The sequence below is a fragment of the Tuber melanosporum genome, assembly GCF_000151645.1.
Source record: "Tuber melanosporum whole genome shotgun sequence assembly, scaffold_10, strain Mel28".
Lineage (NCBI taxonomy): Eukaryota > Fungi > Ascomycota > Pezizomycetes > Pezizales > Tuberaceae > Tuber > Tuber melanosporum.
In genome coordinates this window covers 868,788-879,946 of record NW_003299150.1, presented here as the reverse complement: position 1 = coordinate 879,946, position 11,159 = coordinate 868,788, and positions in this window count along the sequence as shown.

Here is an 11,159-nt window from a genome sequence, read left to right as displayed (position 1 = left end):
CGTGATTAGCACCTTGTGAACACGTTACATTTTTTTAACCTCAGCAAGTGGTTAAGAACCTGTCCCCGGATTTAGGCTTGATCAACCTATCGATATCCACCTCAGAACGCTAGCGGAGAGAAGCGGCAGAATCACAGCACAATCGGCTTCATCTCATACCCAAGATAGAGTCTTTGACGACCAGGAGTGGGAAGCAAATCCCACGGCAAGACCTTACAAGGAAGAAACAACCCCGGCGCTCTGCTAAAGAGCCGGGCAATCCTGCAAACACGGAAGATACACAACCTCCAGGAGAATTCCCTTCTACTCCAGCAAAAAAGCCTTCCTTTGAACCTCCAAACAACCCCGAATCTAGTAGCGATTCAGATATGGCTATCACAGGAGGAGGGCCTTCTGGAGGAGGGAAATCTCGGGCAAGGCCTGAAGAAGAGGAGGTACCCGCAGCATTTGAACCCCCTAAGTTTAAACTCCACCTACCAGCGAAGTTCACAGGCGAAGAAAAAGACCTCAAACCTGAAGCCTTTGAACGATGGGCAACAGAGCTCTCACACTTCCTACTCTTACAAGGAAAAGATGTGGAAGACCCTACAACCGGACTTATCATTAGATCATTCTGTGAAGGAAAGGCAACCGACGCATACCACCAATGCTATAAGGATTTCGGCGGGAATGTAAGATTAAGAGTATCTACAGTTCTTGATTACATGAAAGGACGATTCCAATCCTCTATAACCAACGACCTCCTATACAACAAATTCAACCAGCTCCAGCAAGTTAACGGAACGTATGTCAAGCGAATCACCGATGTGGCTACGGACCTAATAATGTATAAGGACCGAATGGAGAGAGGAAGTATCTCCAAATACATCCTGAAGCGACGATTCTATGACACCATGCACCCTACCCTCCAGCGAGAAGTAGAACTACTCGAGGAAGATGGCGATGATATTGCAGTAATAATTGCATGAGCAGAACGAAAGGACGCCATTCTCCATGAGACCAAGGCCTACAAAACACAGACATCCTCTAATAGGAACAGCCAGCCACGACACAAAGCCTCCAGCAACTCTGAAGATGTTACCCCACGGGTTTTCAAGAAGAAAACAAAATCCTCCAAAGAATCGAGACGGCAAAAAGGAGAATGTTTTGAATGTGGAAAAACAGGGCACATGGCAAAGAACTGTCCTACGAAGAAAGGAAAAGGAAAGGGAATTAAGGAAGAGGCATCGGCCAACAATGTTAAAAGCGATAACGCCCAATCCAGTGAATATGAAGAAATCTATATCGGATATATCGATGTGGAATGCAACAGTGTTCGCCCTCCGGCAACATTCAAAGCACATACCACTCTAGAAGGTACTATCCTGATCAATGGCAAAAGGACTGGAGTCCTATTCGACACTGGCGCAATCGGAAGAGATATGATTAGCAATACTTTTGTCTCCGTCCATGGACTCCCAACCCAAGACCTTAACCAACCCATACAAGTCAATATGGCAGTAAAAGGGTCACGATCCACAGGCCATAAAACCTGTAGTGCGACCATTCGACTTGGTTCTGCGGTCTTACCCCCCCAGGAAATGCTGGTTGGAAACTTAGCCAAATATGATGCCCTAATAGGCATGCCATTCCTGAACCGCCACAAAGCTATAATCAGGTGTGGGGAATCAACAATCGATTTCCCAGATCAGAAGGTCAGAGTCTCATGCAAGCCAACAAGCGGAGAGTACCGAGCCGCAGTCTGTGAAGCAACTACCCAAAAACGATTGCATGAATACTCTGATGTTTTTCCTGATCAAATACCTGAAGAACTACCGCCTATGAGAGAGGTGAACCACCACATCTGCCTCCGAGACCCCTCCAATCTCAAAAACCAACCTACCTACTCTATTCCAGATGCATACAAAAGTCCACTTTGTGATTGGATCAACCAACAACAAGGAAGAGGAGTCATCTACCGGGCGGAAGCCCCAGGTGCCGCTCCTATGTTTGTTCAACCCAAAGCAGATGGCAAAAGAATCCACCCCTTGGTTGATCTCAAACTACGGAACGAAAACACAGTTATGGACAGCTCCGCTATCCCAAACCAAACCCAGATCTTAAATGCAGTTGGATGGGCTAGATTCCGAAGTAAGATTGACCTAAGCGATGCCTACTTCCAAACAAGGTTTGACCCAGAAAGGGAACGCTACAACAGTTTCTAAACACCCTTCGGAAGTTTCATTAGCCGAGTTATGTTACAAGGTGATATGAATACGCCCGCCACCTTTATGCGAATTATGGAAAACCTCCTGAGTGAATACCTCCACCATTTTGTTTGGGTCTACATTGATGATATTCTCATCTTCTCAAACACCGCAACAGAACATGTCTACCATATAGGTTTAGTTTGTACCAAACTTAGGGAAGCTAAATTCTACGCTAGCAGAAACAAATCAATCCTGTTTGCCGACAAACTCGATATCCTAGGATATGCTATAGATGATGAAGGAATACATGCAGCCCCTGGAAAAATAGCCTGTTTAACGGAATGGTCGACACCCCGAAATCAAAAAGAACTCATGCGATTCCTAGGACTAGTCAACTATATTGCCCAGTTCCTACTACACTATGCCACTGTGACAGCGCCGCTCACGGACCTTACCGGTAATGCAGAATTTGTCTGGACCCACACTCATGACCAAGCCTTTACCAACATCAAGGAATTGATAAAAAACGCCAATGTTATACAACCTATTGACTACAGCAAACCAGAACCAATATGGCTGATTACTGATGCATCGGATGTTGGAGTTGGAGCATGGGTTGGGCATGGGGCCTCCCATGAAATGGCAAGGCCGGCGGCATTACACAGCAGGAAGTTCACTAACTTACAGATGAACTATGGAACAACAGACAAGGAAGCCCTTGCTGTGATTGATGCTCTCGCCGCTTTCAACCACATCCTCATGGGAAATACCTTCACTATTGTTACCGACCACCAATCTCTCACTAACCTTAAAACAGAAAGAATACCTGGAAGAAGAAGAACAAGATGGATAGGCGAGATCAGCAAATACGATGCAAAAATCATCTATACCCCTGGAAGAATGAACTATTTAGCTGATACTCTCTCCCGCCTATATGAGAATCAAGACCTCGCAAACCCTCCCCTTCTTCACGACCACACAAGACAAAGCGAGGACAGCCCTGATGACACCTCCTATGAACAAGAACCATCAATGGCTACCACCAGCTCTGCCGCTCCCTCCAATCCTTTCTCTTACACCATGTACAGTGCTGCCGGAACAGAACGAGGAAAGGACATTGATGAAGAACGGAAAGACAATTGCACGCTCCGCAGTACACCTCCTCACGAACTTGAACAAAGCAGACTCCACTGGTCCCACTGTTACCACGACACCTACCCTTTTCACCAGACTGAGATGAAGTTCGGAAACAGATACCAGCGACCATACTATATGCCTGCTGACGATTCCAAAGACACCAGCTTCGACACCGCAGAAGGAGAAGAAGAGATGATCGATGGAAATGTGTCAACCCAATATCCTCATGTCCTTAACCCTGCTCCAACACGATACCAAGGTCTTGAAGAACTCGAACAAGCAGCAGCCTCCGTGGATGCAATATCCTATTTACACCGCCCTCAGTTAGCCCCACCATCCTCTCCTCCCATAATCAAATCACGACCACTATATGGTGGACCCTTACGAGTAAACAACAATGAAACCATTGTCTCGGTCATACCCCCTACTATTCCCGAGCATCGGCGTCAACTCTATGAAACCTTTGAGGAAGAAGAAGCCCCTATCAAAACAACAAGAGGATCCCTAATCGAGGATGAACGAGATGTTAGATCAACCGCAGAAGAATTAACCTCCTCTTTCCGAAGCCAAATGATAGCAGGATACCGCCATGATCCGATTTACTTCAATGCCATGGATAGCTCCAGGCATGGAGACCTCACCCCCTACAACATATCCAACGGAATGGTCTTCACCAGCACTCGCTATGGTGAACATTGTCTATATATACCAAAAGGCCATATGTTCAACGGAATGACGATTAGAGAATATGTCATATCCGAGATTCACAACAAAGGACACCACAGTGCGGACCGCAACCTTCAATCTGCTTCAGAATATATTTACTGGCCTGAGATGCGCAAAGATTTACGTGATTTCGTCAAACAATGTGAACTCTGCCAGGCAAACAAGAAGCGAACACAACTACCTGAAGGAAAGGCACAGACCCTCCAACTACCATGTGAAATATTTGAATCATATGCCATCGATTTCGCAGGACCATTCAACAAGTCCGCCGGATACGACACCATATTGGTAGCTGTGGATCGATTCTCTGAATACACCTGGTTAATACCAATGAAGGTTACCAACTCCTCCAAAGAGACCTGGAGTAACCTACAATGACACTTATTTACCCCCCACGGGTACTCCTTATCTATTGTCAGTGATGCTGATCCCCGCTTTACCGCTAGATTCTGGAAGCAAACCTTAACCTCCCTCGGAATAAACGACATTATGGCTGCCCCAGGACACCCTGAGACTAATGGCCAAGCAGAACGAAAAATCCGCGAGCTTAAGACCGGGATTAGGAACATGATCAATGAACGACAAACCAACTGGGAACCAGCCCTAGTTGAACTAGCCGCATATATCAATGCCTGATTTTCAGATACCCTGGGAATGTCACCATATAAGGCAGTCTTTGGCCGCCAATACCCTCTCCTACCTACAACTCTATTCAAGAACTCCTCAGTCCCTGCCTCTGATGACCACCTAAACCGCCACCAAGCAATTCGGAACGATGCCTTCCAAGCTGTTAAGGCTGCCCGATTCCGAAGCACCACTACTGCCCAGAAACGACGACGCAAACATGTCCCCATCTCACCAGGAGACATGCTCATGGTACATGGTAACATGTTCATTACCAATGTCAGACGCAGCAAGAAACTGCAACCCCGATGGCGCGGACCCTTCAAAGTCTTATCCTTTGACGAGCATACAGAGAACTACACTGTCCAGATGGATGGACACTTGTACCGCCGCAATACTGCAGTCTTTCACGCCTCAGCTGTCAAGCGATTCCACCCAAATGACAACTCCAAGTTTCCTGGAAGAACCCACTCTCGGCCTGCACCTATCATCATCGATAAGAAGGATGAATGGGAAGTTGAAGAAATCAGAGACCACCGCATTTGGTATGGAAATGATCAGTTCCTAGTCAAATGGAAAGGATATCCGACGAGCGAAAACAGTTGGGAACCACTGGAAGGACTAGAGCACGCTATGGATATGGTGAACGAATGGTGGAAAGACAACATGCCAAACGAATCCCTCCCCCCAACAATCAATTATATCACCATGTGCTGGACACCTACAATGCCAGAAACTAAGAGATGGCACGCAGAACTCGAAACTAGAGATGGATTCTGGGCACCACACTTTGAGTCGGAATTCGAAAGCAGCGATGAGGAAAATCAAGCTATGGAGCAGGCCCTCGACAACCTTATCTAGTCACCAATCACCATCAGAATACCATAACGATGTCAAACTATGTGTAGCTTAATGTGAGGCAGCGACAACAGATTGTTGGACTGTTGTTGAACCGCGATGTTATCCAACTTGAAGACTATTTCGAAATCCTCTGGATTGACTACTGTCCTGATTGCGATCATGCTTGGGTTGATGTACAGCGCGAATCTGGTATTCGTGACTACTGTGATTTAGATTTCTTCGAGTCTAAGTGTTTTCTTAGAGTTTCCTCTTGTCCCTGGTGTGATACTTATGATGAAGAGTTTCTAGCAGAAACTGAAGCCATGAGTTTCTCGGAATCCGCTTTTGATGATTATTAGGTTTTGTTTGTTTTAAACTGTTGTTTTGTTTTGGGGAATGTAACCGGTATGGGTACTCGGTTATTGCTTTGTTTTAAGTATCGCTTGATACTTGGTTTTGTTTTATGTTTTGTTTCAACTATCGTTTTGATACTTAGTTTGTTTTAAGTATCGCTTGATACTTGGTTTTGTTTTATGTTTTGTTTCAACTATCGTTTTGATACTTGGTTTGTTTTAAGTATCGTTTTGATACTTGGTTTGTTTTAAGTATCGTTTGATACTTAGTTTTGTTTTATGTTTTGTTTTAAGTATCGCTTTGATACTTCAGAAGTTTTACCAAAGTGTATCGCTTGATACCTTTGATTAGTTTCGTTCATGCTAGACATGAACAGATTTGTATATTTAAAGACCACCTGTTTCTACGATAGAAAAGGCAGACTTCGACAGACAGTATTTCAATATACTTGGTTGAACGGTTACTTCTTTGTTTCTCAGTACACCCTCGGAGCCTCCTTTAGTTCTCAGCTCTCGCCTCCTCTCTGGAAGAGCAGGCCACCTGCCAACTATCGTATCCTTTACCGATAACGTGATTAGCACCTTGCGAACACGTTACATCTCAGCTCTCACCTTCTCTCTGATAGAGCAGGCCACCTGCCAACTATTGTACCATTTACCAATAACGTGATTAGCACCTTATGAACATGTTACAATATGTCCCATTAAAATCTGATATTTACTAGCTGGATATCTAGGTCTCTAAATACATATTCTAATAATCATACAATTGTTGATTATAGATTCTCACTCAGGTTCCTCCCTAAGTCAAATATAAAATTAACCAAGTATCAATACTTGAGACTAAATATAAAAAAACTAAATATCAAATGATACTTGAAACCAAACATAAAACAACTAGGTCAACGAATAAATTTTCCGTTTACACTGCCAGTAGAGGAAAGGTTTTTGGTAGTATCCCTTATTTCAGATCTCTCATGAAATTTTTGAACAGTAGATAGAAGACAGTAAAGATGCTGGGAATGGATATTTTTTTGATCTTTGGGCAATTATTTGTCCCTTCTCAATCTCTGATAGAAAGCCGGTATTCTGAGGAGGCATGGTTGTTGGATACTAGGTTGGCGGGAATGTGAGGTTGCCGGTATTATTGTCATATAGGTACCGATCGGCCCGAGTCTTTTTGTCACTTGTCTTTAAGGTAGCCTTTGAAGGGTATCTATGATAGCTTTGAAGAATTCACCTTGATCATTAGAAAAACATGGAAGATGATGGTAAAAGCAGAAACCTACGAGTACCGCGGCAGTTGCACTACCCCTACGAGTAGTGTGCTCTGCGGTCTCGATGAGCATCAAGAATAGTGACGTCCACGACCAGATCATCTTCCAACCCATCACTAATCAAAAAGCAGGGGCCAGGTACGAGGTGGTGGGGAGGGAGCTCTCCGGCCTCTATCGACATCACGAGGAACTTTGCAGCAATGGTTTAATTTAGGCGGTGTGTGAGTTTTTCAATTCACTCGGTTGCAGCGCTCGATGTACTCTACTTCCGTCTACCGAGCCAGCCGATTCTACCGCGAGGAATTTTAGGGCGTTCGTTCATCGCGAGGCAGGATGCTAGGCGCATCGAAGGATAGAGGTTAAAGTGGTCTGATATTTCTCCAGCTACCAGTGCGGTCAACACGGACTCGGTTGGGTGGCCCGATGTATGCATGAAATTACACAAAGGACCCCACCTTACTTCATCCCCCTAGAGATTCCGATAGTCGACAGACGACATTAGACACCATTCGTGTCAGAAATTACAAGGTACAGGCATCAAAAAAATAATGATACGATGGATACAGTATGCAATATCTCACCTGAGGAGTCATTCAGAGAATAAGGGTCTATGCGCAACTGCGCAATTGAGAATGGAAAACCCTGGCGAGTGACGTAGATGACCTCTCCTACACCGCACTTATTACCGATTAAATGCCGCACCTACAGGTGCTTGTTGAGCATGGTGCCCGAGTCTCTAAACTGATATCTGCCCCCCCCTCGGTCTCCTTTTGTTCGGCTTTCAAAGCTTAGTAACTCGTTCACAACATCAATATTATTTTCTAGTGCTCTACTCTCTATGTGTAGATATTACTCTCATCTATTCCTTTGTTCCGCGGAGCGACTGTGGAAAATACTTGATCCTTGAAGTTAGGGAGCTGTACAGTACTCGTAATTCTCCGACGTTTGCGAACACCACTGCTATTGCATACCACCAAAATCTTGAGGCTCCGGGCAATTTTTTTCCCATATGCAATAGCAGCTATATTCACATATGTCAGGATTACGAGTATGGTGAAGGGTGTGGTTTAAGAGGCACTTCACCGTTGCAACATGGTTTCTACCGAAGGGCAGTTTGGTTGCCCTATTAAACCGTGTGAGCGCTCAGCGAGACGGCACCCTCAGCGAGACGCTACATGTCTTGGCAGCAACGAAACCGCACCCCCCCATTTTTCCTTCAACTTCAACCAACGCACTTTCTCTTTCCTGATTTATCAATACAAACAACACCAACAGCCAACTACCTCCAGAGAGTTCATCTATCTGGAGGTCCAAACAACAAATCCAGTGACTAGTCCACAGATTCCTCACCAAAAATGTTCCCAAGATTCTGCTCTGCAGTTTCACAATCTCCCCCCAAATCTTCCTCTAAGCAGCCTATCGATCTTCCACCCTCTCCTACATTTTGCATCAAATCTTCAAGGTGCTTTTCAAATTTCTTCACCTTGCATTCAGCTTCGGAAGCTTGTTCAGAAAGTTGAACCTCCTCTTCCAATAATGTGGAACTAGTTTTTTGTCACTTGAGTAACTTCCCTGCTACTTCTAGCACTTCCACATTTTTTCTCTTGTCTGTACAATCAGTTAACTTCTGTTTTCTTGACTCAACTAGATTTTTTACATTGTTGTATTGCTTCCAAATCTTTTCCCACTCCTCAGTTGTCTGTCATTCAAAAAAATGTGCAATTTTCTCACAATCGATCCACACCTTTCCAGAGGTTAGAATTCTTGTTCGGTTTGCTGCCTTTTTCTGCTGAACTTGCACTAACTGTTATTTTAGGTTTTCAAGTTGATGATTTTTCTCTTCAACCTCCGTAAGTACCCTATTTGCACTAATAGCTAAATTGCTAACAACCTTCTTCAGACCCCACTCTATCAGACTATTTCGTGGTAATGTTGCAAGGGCGATCAGTTCTTGTCGTTCAATCTCATGCCTGTTTTGTGGTACTTCAACCATGTTAATCAGTTGAGATGAGAAGGTATTCAATGGCTGAGGACTTGGAGACCTGGGTTCAATAGTGGTGGCAAGGGAACTCGAAGCTATGGAATTGTGTTGCGGAGATTTTGATTTCAAGGCTTGGATTTTAGAGATAATAATACTCCTGTTCACTGCTACCAGTCCGGTATTGTAAAATCCACTTCGTATATTAGCTTCCATGAATGATAGGCAATGTGCTACCATAAGAATCTCGTAGAAATTTTCCTTTAAAGCTCCATACTCATGTATTTCAAAGTGGCATGTAAGTTCTCTTTGATACTGATGCTTGTATGGACTAAAAATGAAAACATCGAGTGGCTGCAGTCGATGAGTAGTATGTGGAGGAAGGCAATAAGGAATAATCTTTTGAGCAATACAGAATTCTAAGAACTCTATATTGACATGACTGCTATGCCCATCAAAGATCAAGAGCTGAAACTCCCCAGCAGTCTTATGTGCAGAAGCACTATCTGGTCCAAAATTTCATTTAAGATACTCCCGAGCCATCTTTTCATCAGTCCATCCATTATGTGACCTTCCAAATAAGATGTCTTCTGGAACTCCTTTAACCTTTTTTAACTATTCTGCTATAAACTCTTCTGCCTTTAGAATAATTGTTAAGTTCAAGGTAGTTCCATCAGTGCAAACACCTTCAATAACAGTAACAAATTGTCAAGTACCATCTGATTATTTTGTAAGAATAAATTTTTTAAAATTATAATATTATTTAAGGAAATTAAAGCTAACTTTGTGTACGATACTTTAATTAACTATTCTCTCTTGGATTTTGTATCACTTCTAAAACTCTTTCTGATTGACTAAGTCCAAGTAGGAAGCCAATTTCATCAATAATGTACGTATTCTGTGGTTTGATTTTGTATTCGTATACAACAGACTCTAACTAAGTATATAAATATTTATTAATACTTATTAAATTAAAAAAATTAAATACAGATTTAATGAAAAAAAAAAATAATACCTCATCTAAGAACTGGTTCATTAATTCCACATCATTTCTGCGTATATTGCGAATAAAATCCAGTTGTTTACTGAAATGTGACTTGACTTCTGGATGTCGTCTTCGAAATGCCTCCTCCCATCTTTTTCCCACCTTTTCACCAGGCTTTCTTTTCCGTACAATAGGAGTAGCAATATCTCGTTATTGCCATATCGTTGGCAGGAACCCAAGGCGACAACAAAAATAACACTGCTCTATTACAACTCTTTCTTCCTCTAGCAACAGCTTTTGTCTTCGTTGGCCTTCTTCTTCACGGTTTCTTCTGCCTTACTGACAGTGCAAAACTGTACTACGTGCTACACCTACCATAGATGCAACAATAGTAAGGCTGAGAGCTCTTCCATTCGTAGCCATCTCAATGGCCATTTGTTCACGTACCCGGGCAGGAATCATACTATTATTTAAAGATATAAGAGAAGTGTTTGACTCTGAGGTAAAGGGAATGGATTGAGAATTCAGATTGGCTTTGTGCGGTATGTGTTTCTCTTACTCTGAGTTTGGCGATATAATTTTATTTAGCACGGACACTAAAATGCCGAGACTGCCGAGACATGTAGCGTCTCGCTGAGGCTGCCGTCTCGCTGAGCGCTCACATGGTTTAGAATTTTTATCAAATTAACCCAACCGATCCCTGCACTACACCACCTTCCCATCCCTGTACCCTGTACTAATTGCTTATCCCTATGGTCACATGGGTGACTCATAGACATTTCCTTTTCATGTGGTGGTTTCCTGTGTAACCTAGACGGATTTTAAAAGGGCCGATTTTCGCTTTGGTCCAGAAGAATCAGCGCAAGCTAACCTTCCGGCCTTAAGGCGCATCTATCCAACTCTCCATATCAACTCTTTCATACGAGCAGGTGCCCCGATCCGCAACACCAGTAACCTTCGCAGCGAAGGGCGGAGAATGTCTCAAACTTTCAGCAATAACATCAACAGTTTGAACACGAATGTTCACCTTACTGTCCCCAATGACCGACA